The sequence below is a fragment of the Arachis duranensis genome, chromosome 2 (assembly GCF_000817695.3).
Source record: "Arachis duranensis cultivar V14167 chromosome 2, aradu.V14167.gnm2.J7QH, whole genome shotgun sequence".
NCBI lineage: Eukaryota > Viridiplantae > Streptophyta > Magnoliopsida > Fabales > Fabaceae > Arachis > Arachis duranensis.
The window spans coordinates 89,844,316-89,855,255 of NC_029773.3; the positions used below are offsets into that span (position 1 = coordinate 89,844,316).

Sequence of the window (10,940 nt, forward strand, 5' to 3'; positions counted from 1 at the left end):
TACACATCTTGAAACTGAGCTTCAATGGAGGATTTGGTTGCACACGGTATGACCGTATGAAAATCTGCAGCATCTGATTCTCTCTTTGCTTGCTCCCTGCTTTCGAGGCAATTATCGTATTGTTTGATGAACTGAATAAGCGAGCTGTTCCGGGTGATAAACTTGTTAAAAAATGAATGCATGCTCTCGCTCCTTTGTGTGCTTCTCATCCCTGCCCAGAAGTGGTGATCCAGATAGATAGGAACCCATATATGACGGTCTTCATACAGATCTGCAGAGTACACCCAAACACAGACTATAAATACACCCGATAAAACATGCAATTTACACCTTTGCTGCAGATTTTAAACAAACATTACCTGAAAGCCACTTGTTGTCCACAAGACCAAAATTGACGAGCAGGGGAAGAAACCAGGGGAAACTTTGCAAGAAGAAGAACGAGCAAATCTGCAAATAATGAAAACGAAGAAGGAAACAAATCTTTTAAATTTGGTAGTTAGATATACGCGGGATCCCTATATAGCGCGTGTATACAACGTAACCCTTGGAGCGCGTTTTGGGATTTTATTTTTTAATGAACTTGTAAACCATACAAGTCATTAGGGCTTGTATGCAGAGCTTCTCTGTATTTATATTTCTTAAAATTTGATTTATTTGATCGTCAAAATCGTTCAAAAATATTACGTCCAACTCATGAATTACGACTAATTAAAAATCTCTATCTCCTCTCAAACATTAACTACAAGTAGTTATTATAGATAGTTCAAATATTAAATATATCTGTTCCTAAATTTTATATATATAACTCGACAAAAATTTACTATATACCCAAAAACAATAATTATTTGTATATTTATATTTATCAATTTAAATTTTTAGAAAATATTTTTCTTGAGTAGTACACAAGCCTCTATAAATAACAATCTAGAATCTAATTAGTCCGTCCTAATCACTGTTGTTGAAAACTTGCTTGGATTTTTTAGGTTGTTATAAATATTAGGAGCCACATAATTAATTTCATAGCAAAATGTCCATCAAATGCCTCAACCAATGGACTTACTATAATGTCTTTGGTTCACACTTCACAAACATTCTGGTCAAATTCTCAAATGTGTAAAAGTTTTTTTGGTCTAACTTGTTATAAAAGAAAAGAAAATTAGGTGTAGACTGGAAAATGGGTTTCCCACTTAATTATATTAAATTATATATATGGAAATAAATCTGAGGCGTAATTTCATATAACATATACTCTTAAAACATATAAGTTACTCATAGCAGAAACAGAGCAAAGCAGAGCATCTATGGCAACAATGAAGGTTCATGGAAACCCTTTTTCAATGGCAGCCATGCGAGTCACTGCTGTCTTGTATGAAAAAGATCTTGATTTTCAGTTTATTAATATTGACATGAAGAACGGTGAACACAAAAAGGAACCCTTCATTTCCCTTAATGTAAGTGCCTCCACAAAAAGGAACTCAAATTCATTCTATATCTTGCCATGAAAATTTACTTTTATTTTTACACTAATTTCTGTTTTTAATTTTTTCCTCCTATGATGGATGTAGCCATTTGGTCAAGTTCCTGCATTTGAAGACGGAGACTTAAAGCTTTTTGGTAAGTAATAAATATCAAATATTACATCAAACATAAATTTCTAAACATTTAATTGTATCAAATTTATGCTTGAAAATAACTAATTTGGATTGGTCGAATGGTTAACCTTTTTGTCTACTTAAATAAGGAATGGGATCTAAAATCCTACTTTTTCTATACAAGGATTCATTGATCAGTGATAAATTCTTAAATGACGCTCATATTCATGTTGATCTGTCTGGTTAGAAGGGAAATAAAAAAAGAAAATTTGAACTAGAACTAGAACATAGTTAATAAATTTTTGTTGTATGGTAATTGAAAGTTAAAGCTAATGATTTTTTTTTTGGTTCAAATACAGAATCAAGGGCAATAACAAAATACATTGCAGATGCATATGCTGAAAAGGGTACTCAACTAATAATAAAGAATGATCCAAAGAAGATGGCAATAATTGGGTTATGGCTTGAAGTTGAAGCTCATCAATATGAACAACCAGCTGCAAAGCTTGCAAGAGAGCTTCATTTCATGCCACTTTTCTTTGGCATCCCATCAAATCCAAAAGTTGTTGAAGAGAATGAAGCTAAGCTTAGTGTTGTTCTTGGAATCTATGAGAAGAGGCTCTCTGAATCAAAGTACTTGGCTGGTGAATGTTTCACTTTGGCTGATCTTCATCACCTTCCAACCCTTCATTTCTTGATGATGACACCGGCCAAGAAGTTGTTCGAGCCGCTGCCACGTGTCAGCGCTTGGGTGGCTGATATCTCAGCTAGGCCAGCTTGGTTAAAAGTCATTGCCATGCTCAAAAATTAAGTAAAAGATTAATCGGGAAGACACTAAATTAGGGTTTGTTTTGTTTGTGAAAATAATATCATCATATTTTCTGTTATCGAAAATAAAAGTATCAAAGATTATGTTATCTCAAATTTAAGTCTTACATCAATTAAAGTGCAATATATTATTGATATTTTAGTATGTTGTCTTAAAAGTTCGGCCAAAATCAGTTATAAATTTTTTTTTTGGTAATTTATTCTCAATTTATATTATTTGAATTTTTATGGTATATTTTTATATGATACAAAATTGGATTTTATTTAAAGGTTTTTTTGTCAATGAATTGTTATATAAATAATATAAAATTCAAACTCTCAATACCTACGTAAACGGATGAATAAATTAATAATTTAATTGTTATTGACTCTAACTCTCCATACTTATATAATTTTTAAATGTTTAAGTCCTATAAAATAAATGGTTAAATTTCTTTTTTTTTTTTTGTACTATTTTTTATTTTTAGGATTCATCAAGATGAAAAGATCAAATTTTAGACTTTTTGAACATAAAATTCTATACCATATTATGAAATTATTCATCGCAAAAATTTAAATTAATAAAAAAAATAATATTAATAATTATATCTTTGACAATAAAAAAATCCAACTCCATCGTAAGTAACCTCATTTTGTATGCATTTCAATCAAGTCCTATTATTTCACGTTGGTCACTAAAAATTAATAGTTGATGAGTAGTATTGAATAATCCTATCCTTTCACCCTCACAGTCTCACCCATGTTTTCATATGGTACTTGTCAATGATAGGATATGCGCACCCAATTTGTTACAAATCATGCAGCTAGGGGAATAGACAAAAGAATGAAATTAGTTTTTTTTTCTTTTTAATTATTGACAGAAATATGAGTTGTTCAAGTCATCGTTAAAGTTGGATGGGAAATAAATGTGCCATAAAGTCTAGACATAATAAGGGCCACCTAATTTGTCAAAACAGGGAAAGACTACAGACTAATTGAGGTGAGTTTTAGATTTTAGTACAAGCCTACAACTAGAAGGCTCTTTCTTTAAACCAGGATCCTCACAAAAACATTACTAAAAGGCAGTATAATTAGTGCGCATCCGGGGAATCGAACCCCGGTCAGTACCGTGGGAGGGTACTATGATACCACTACACCAGATGCGCTTCTTTGTTGCTCTAGTTACAATAAATATTTATAACTGTTAGATATTGAATAATTAAATCTCATTTAAGATGATGTCCACATAAAAAGATTAGCAAGAGAATACCAAGATTAAAATGGGTCCATAATTTATAGAAAGCTAATGTCATGGCAATAAAATACCATTTGGTTTTATGCTCACCTTATTTAGTTGATGTAACCTCTAACTATATATAATAGTGTTTAATTGTTTATGCGAAAAAGAGATAAGATTTGAAACTTCTTTTCTTTGTTGGTATTAATATTTAAATTCTGTTGTCAAGAATTTGATTAATTTTGCTTCAAGAATTGGCTGTCCCTTAGCAAGCGTTTCTTTTTTTTTCTCCCCTGTGATTAAAACTTGAGATTAATGCTGAGAAAGGAACAAATTTGATTAGTACTTTAGCAAGGTTTATTCATTTTTCTTTTAATAAAATTTATTTTATTATTTCTTCTGTTGGTCAAGTATTAAAGACTTTTAGTTTGAGTTTTCAATGGTTAAGGAAATCAATTCGTTTTTATGGTTTTTTTTTGTTTGGGTGATATATATGAAAACGTATATTGGGTCTAGGTCCAAAATTCTATAGACTGTACAATTAAATAATCGAGAGGTAATTAATTTGGATTATTTGTTGAATGATACGATGAGCTTACTTATCTACTTAAACAAGTGTTGGAAGTTCGAATATTGTCTTGTACATGTAGCAATCTATCGGTTAGTGACAGACTCTAAATAGAGTTCAGATTCGCGATAGATTAGTCATTGACTTGTCAGGCTGGGAATAATTGATCTTATATCCCACTAGTCTGCTCAAGTAACTATTGAGATTCAAGTCCTGTCTTCTCCATGCAATAATTTATTGACCAATGACAAACCTTTATATGAGATTCAATTCGAGACAAATTAATCATTGACTTGCTGGATTAAAAAATATCGCGAACAAAAAAAAAATCAATGTGTGAAAATTGAGAAAACTAGTTAAAACTCTTATTTTTTTGCTCTGTGTATAAAATAATTTATTGGCTAATGATAAATTTTTAGAACTCAGATTTATGATAAATTAATCTTTAATCTCTTAGACTAAAGAAAAACATGGGAAACAAAAAAAAATTTTTTAATCTTATCTAAAAAAACGATAAAAAGAAACTATCAGTGCAAGCTTGAATATATTAGGGTATGCTAGCTATAGTATCCACACTATATCTTTTCAACTAAAGCATATATTCTCTGAATTTGCTTTTTGCTTTTCCCCCAATCCCTTTATGTAGGTGGAGCATTATGCCTTTTTTAAAAAAATTAAAGTTCTCATTTATTTATTTATGTGGAGCACATAAGTTGTTCCTCTTGACATTTGAGAACTTATCTAATAACTTTTGCACTTTTGTTTTGATTCCACAGCCCTGAAAGGAGACACATTCTACTGTATGTGAACATATCATTGAAAAATGAAAAATAATGGGTTTATTAGTTTCATCTCATTTTTGGAATATCTTAGTTGGTATTCTCTAAAGAGAAAAAAGTTTCATGTTAGTTGTTTACGTTAAGAATCTAAATCTTATCTTAAATTATATGGATTTCAGTGTAAAGGAATATAAGTATATAACAGCATCTTCTTATTATTTCCACCATTATTAGCTATAGTGCTATACCCTTTCAAATAATAATTTAGTGATATTCAAGCCAACTTATGCATATGAGAACACAAAAATTTGTAATTTAGAAATTCAATTCATAAATATACTTTTAAAATTTAAGTGGTTCTTTGATTCCATGTTTCTGAAGAAATTGATGATTCTTAATGAATTTGTTTTTTAGGATTTTGGTTTAAATTTAAAATCATTTTAAAGTGAGGTAATTTTATGTTTGAAAGTGTATTCAAATTTCTTTTAAACTATGAAACAAAAGCAACTATATATTTCCTGATTTGTTCATATGAAGTTTAGCAGATAAAATAAATTTTGAAAATAAACTTCTCTAAACAACTTTTTTTTTTTCAAAAAATCATTATTTCGATCACTTCATTAGGATTTTGGGTCTCCCACCAAAATTAATAAGAACAATATAAAGAAATTTTTTTCCCTAAAATAATAGATATATTATGAGACATAAATGAATATTTAGAAAACAAAATCTATGAGCATATAATAATTAATTAAATTGCTTATTTAATTTGTATACATAGGTCGAATTGCATTAATCCAGTGGAGTGATCACTTTTATACTCGAGTTATATCCTTTTTTTTTCACAATATTTTTTAGATAAATAAGTTAAAAACTAACTCATCATAGATTATAATTCCATTTAAAGATTTATCGTTGGCCAATAAATTACAAGGTAGAATTTAAATATATTAGACAATTACTTAAGTAGATTAGAAGACTAATCACTAAACTAATTTAAATTAGTTTTTGGAGTAAAGTTATATCTAGAAAAGTTTTGAAATGAAGGATGGTGGCTAAAAGGTTTTAACTTATAGATTATTAGGTGGATTTTTTTTATTTATAAAGATATAAAATCAATAATTTAAGTAATTATTTGTATGAGTTTTATAGACTGCCTTTTAAAAAAACAAATAGGTCTTATATATATATATATATATATAATTAAAGATCTTACATAATCTTTTTTAAATTATTGGGGCTGACCGAGTAAAATAATTGAGAATTATTACACTTAAAAAAATAGGAATTTATTAAAGAGAAGATAAAGCTCGTTTAGCACTTATCAAGATATCAGTTGTCCCACCATATATAGTTTCCTCTCTTTATATGAGGAGACTCACACATAATTAACCCCGTATTTTTATAAGTAAATACTTAATCCCATAAAATTAAGTTATATTATCAAAAGATGTCTACTACTACATTTGATAGTTGGCCTTAATTAACCTAACAATAAAACTTATCTTTCACAATATAATTCTATATATGATCCTATGTAAAAAAATAAAACTTTCACATAATTAACATTAACTTGATACTTTATTTAATAAATAGGAGCCACTCAGATAAAGATGCCTAAAACGTCTTTTTTTAGAGATATTTTTTCAATAATTAAAATTTAATATATATAATCGATTAAATCATATTATTTTTGTCAAAATTAAGCTAGACAAATTAATTTAACTGAAAAAATGGTGAATCAAATCTTAAACTGGTCTCAAAATTAATATATATAATAGAAATATTTTAGCTATTTTCTATAATAGAGTATTGTAGTCATTTTTTATAAAAAATAATATTAATTTAGACTAGTTCAAGATTTGATTCATTATTTTTCGGTCAAATCAATTTATCTAGATTAATTTTGACAAAAATAACATAATTTAATCAATTATATATATTAAATTTTAATTATTAAAAAATATCTTTATAAAAAAAAGTTTTTCGACATTTTTATCTGAGTAGTTCCCTTAACACATATTATCAAGTTAGAAGAATAAAAATGGAATCCAATCACATAATAAACAAACTCTAGTTACACGTATATATGTACTCACACCCTTGTGCCCCATGATTTCTATTTATTTATTTATTTATTTATTTATTTGTTTTTTGGTGGTTTATCACCCCATAATTTAATGAGCATTATTAGGCATGAGTTGAGTTCACTCTGTCATCCAAAAACATAAAGAATCTTGAGGTCCCTTTGATAAAGACATAGAAGTGGCCCAGCAGGCATTTGGATTCTAGCTACTTTATAAATATTAACAATTAACATCCTCTCTAAGTTCTTAATAATTAAGTACAATTATTCTACTATCTTTAAATAAAAAATTGCATTTTAATAAATATTACTAAAAAAATACTTATATATATATGGGTATGGGCACAATGATAGAGACCAAGAACTCGAGTTAAACAAATAAGTTTCCTACTCTATATTTAGTAAATGATTTAAAATAAAAATAAAGAGAAATATTTAAAAAATATACAAATATATTTGGTAAAGAAAATAAATATAAAAAAATTTCTTCATTTAACAACAAAATGAAAGTAATAACTAATAACAAAATCACAACTTTTATATCTCATTTTTATATATCTTTTTTTTAATATCTTTTTTCTGTCTAAATATAACTATCAAATATATAACATGAAAGAAATTCTTTTTTCCTCCTAATAATAATATAAATAAATAATTGATAATTTCCCTTAGAAAATTAAGGATCGGAGAAAAAAATAGCATAAATTTTATGTATATATATATACATATATATTCCATCATTTGGGAATAATGCACTATAAGGCATGAAAAAGCTCTATATATATCCCTACTAGCCTCAACCAAATTTCTAATATCTTAGCCTTACACACACATTATTATTAGTTATTACTTATTAGGACTTAGAGTAGTGTCCACATACACAAAAATATTATAATACTTAATAATTTGGATGAAGGATCATCACCACCATGTGATGAATGGTGAAATCCCTCATCACGAAGGGAGTGATTTGATGAGAAGTAGAGAGAAACTCCACCATAATAATATTAGGGTGGATAATAACAAGGAGGTAGATACTAATAACACTAATAATGGTTCTTCTTCTTCTTATTCCTCCAACCTTCTTCAAGGTAATAGGCTTATTATGATGAAGAAGTTTAACAAAACTACTGAGAGATCAAGGAGATCTTCTTTTTGGAACCACCGTGCTGAAGATCCCATTAGAACTTTGATGTTCTTGGGCTCCTCAAATCACACATAATTCACCATGAAATTATATATATTCCCCTTAATTATAGGGGTAACAATAATAATGGAGTGAAATTTTTCATGGAAGATTTTTCTATGTAGAAGTTACACATATGATTATATTCTTCTATGAAAATTTCTCCTACTAATATCCCAAATAAGCATATAACCCTAAATCTCTAAATCAAACTATTATGGCCTAAAACTTTGCTATTATTAATTTTCACATATATACATAGTGGTGTATATATATATATGTATATATGCATGGAAGTGATGTAAAAAATATGAAGGGCCTTCTAGGTTTATACATATGTATTTGTATCTAGATATGTAAGTTATATATTAAGTTTCTTCTTGTATGATTTGTTATTTGGGAAGTTTGTTTGCTTTTTGAAACTGAAATCCTCTCTCTGATCATATCTCTAACATATCTCGATGGGATTTATATGAATTTTTGACGTATATATAAACTTTAATTATTTAATCGTTTGAATATGAATAAAGGATGAGAAAAGAAACTTCAAAAGTGGATGATCTCTTCTCTACTAAGAAGAAGGAGAAGGAAAATTAACTCTACATATGTGATTAAATTTAAGAATATAACGATCCAAAATTTCATCGATAGAACAATATAATAAAACCTTCGAAGAATTTAGAAGAAGAATACAGTCATCAATTATTGTGATATTATTGTCACGCATGATGATAATATAACACGAAAATAATAATAATTTAATTTTCATTGTAATATCATCATTTTTTTGTAAGTATAGAGTAACCAACACTATACTTATCGAAAAAAATTTAAACGGATAAAAAGTTTGAAAATTATATGTTTAATACATCATTTCAGTAAGATATATATTTTTAGTTTCTTACGGTATCTAACTCTGACAAGTTAAGGACTAATTCGTCGCGGATCTAAGTTTTATTTAAAGTTCTGCCGCTGGCCAGGCCAATGGTTGCTGAATGCACTAACAAACATTTAATTTTTTACAACTATTGCACTAACAAACAGTAATTTTATGGGTTTAAAATTTTTAAATTTGGGCTTCCTTCTGCATGCATCTGTGACCAATTAAAAAACAAGCTTGTTATAGTCCAAAATTTTTGTTAGGCCATAAAAAAGTTTTCATGATCCACCAAAATTGTTGGCTACTATGGAGTATTGAATCGACCAAAAAAAAATAAAAAAGGTTTATATGCTTAGTTGGACAATCGAGCAAAAATATTAAAATTTATATGGACAAAAACATCAAACAAAATTCCAAGCCAAAAGTGAGAATAAAAAAAAAAAAAACTGAAGCCATATTGTTCCATTCTATATAACACCACATACATGATTAATTAGTTTATTCCCTTTTTTAGTCCATAATTTTTGCATATTATTCTGACATGCTTCTTGATTTATGATATTTATATTATCTATTTTTCTCTTAAGATAATATATACATACATGGTCACTACAAAAACGAATAAAACGTAAGAGAATCGTAGCCTGTGTTTTTACCACATTTTACTATATATCTTTCAACAAGGAATCAATTTTTAATTACTTAACAATAGTCAATTTTTTATTTTAGAATTTTATTTAACATTAATTTTTGGAGGATTTAGAATTTAGAATTTAGAATTTATGATTCAAATTTAAAAATTTAAAATTTAAAATAAAAAATAATTTAAAAATATTAGTTAATATTAATTTAAAAAAGTTTGTTTCTAATTTAACTCTATGGTCTATATCTTTATATTGATTCATGAATTAAGCCATTAGAAATTATCAGCACTTGCTCGTGTATTTCTACAACATTCTAACCAATTTTTAGTCCAATAATATATGCTAACCTATTTTCAGCAAATAAAGTCCTATTTCATTATACACATACAAGAATCTTCTTTATCCCAAGCTTGCATCAAATAAATTCAGCAATTTGTACTAATAATAATTCCGATCCTCAAAGAGCTATAATATGTTCAATATAATTTATTGCGGACAAGTTTAATATATACATTTTGATCGAAAGCATGCACAATTTTTTTTTCTAGTTTTTTTTATATATAGCCAGTGAACCTATGAAGCACAGACACTTTGTTGAGGAAAATAAATCCTCTCCATTTTTTTTTGTCACTGGAGAGAATAAAGTGTAATCTCCCACTTTTAATTTTACAAATGGGACCAGCAATAAATGAGAGAGAGAATGTATTGAATAGTGAGATCTTCCACTGGATACCATCCAGTTTTTTTTCCACTGGAGAGGATCCACTCCCCTTTGTTGAGTTGCTGTGTCTGCGTGTCGAACACATTTCGAGTACGACACTCATTGACACTTGTCCGACACGTATGTCTAGTGTATTCAACTGTGTCTTAATAAAAAATAAAAAATTTTTCTTCGGACACATTTGGACACATCTAAATACCATAACGTATCAGTGTGTCCAGTCTTATATATTCCTTAACATATATTCTTGAAATAAATTTAGATATAGTATATATTATTATTTATCAAAATAAAAAATATTTTAAATACTTAATATAATTAAAATAAGACACTAAAAATAATTTAAAAAATTAATTTATATTTTAATATCAATAAAATATCAAAATATCATTACGATTTATCTAAAAAATACTTTATATTTTATATGTATGCGTGTCCCC

At 27.7% G+C, this 10,940-nt stretch overlaps 1 non-coding gene and 1 pseudogene across 1 annotated transcript; one reads left to right on the top strand and one right to left on the bottom strand.

Annotated features, from left to right (window-relative positions):
* The first annotated feature begins 1,059 nt into the window (after positions 1-1,059).
* LOC107475929 (glutathione S-transferase PARB-like) lies at positions 1,060-2,557 on the top strand (annotated as a pseudogene).
* A 937-nt stretch (positions 2,558-3,494) lies between these two features.
* TRNAG-CCC (transfer RNA glycine (anticodon CCC)) lies at positions 3,495-3,565 on the bottom strand. Its single transcript has one exon. It is a non-coding gene; the product is annotated as a tRNA-Gly (tRNA).
* Between the last annotated feature and the right edge of the window lie 7,375 nt (positions 3,566-10,940).